The sequence below is a fragment of the Sinocyclocheilus grahami genome, unplaced genomic scaffold, assembly GCF_001515645.1.
Source record: "Sinocyclocheilus grahami isolate Dianchi unplaced genomic scaffold, SAMN03320097.WGS_v1.1 scaffold6171.1, whole genome shotgun sequence".
In the NCBI taxonomy this organism is placed as follows: Eukaryota; Metazoa; Chordata; class Actinopteri; order Cypriniformes; family Cyprinidae; genus Sinocyclocheilus; species Sinocyclocheilus grahami.
Window position 1 is genome coordinate 1,559 of NW_015510663.1, and position 660 is coordinate 2,218.

Sequence of the window (660 nt, forward strand, 5' to 3'; positions counted from 1 at the left end):
AAGATTAACATGAGATTGGGTGAAACTGTGTGTTATGTCCCATTTGTGTGTTCAGTTTTTGCAGAGTAGTCGATTTAAATTGAACTTGAGTAAACTACAGATCCCCCAAAATAATATAGTAGTCAACATTTGAAGTGGATCAAAAAAGTTCATCAAAATTGTCTTTTTGGACAACTTTGATGAAAGGTTTTGATCAACTTTAAATGCTGACTAGTGTACTTCAGTACATTGATCAAGTAAAATTGCTTATGTGATTTCCACCCTGGGGTAAAAAAGGCTTTTTCAACAGATGACGACATGAGATGTCAATCAGCATAAAACTATCAGTAGTGAATACAATTTTGGGGTGGCACCTAGGGTTCATTGCCAGCTTGCACATCCTTCTGGCTCTGCCAGTGTTTGTGAGTTGGTCTTCCAGTGGTAAAATGTTTTGCCAGTTTAACTGATGCCCGTGTTAAGTTGTAACTTATATGCAGGAAGTGAAAGGCTGCTGCCACTATTCTGAATACATTTTCACAATACACAATGTTTGTATTATTTTAAAGATGAAACCAAGGGATTTCATTATAGTTTTTTGTTGTTGTTAAACATTTCTTTTGTTACTGGTAAAGAACTTGTTACTAGTGTTGCTTTCGTCAACGAAAATTATGACTAAATATC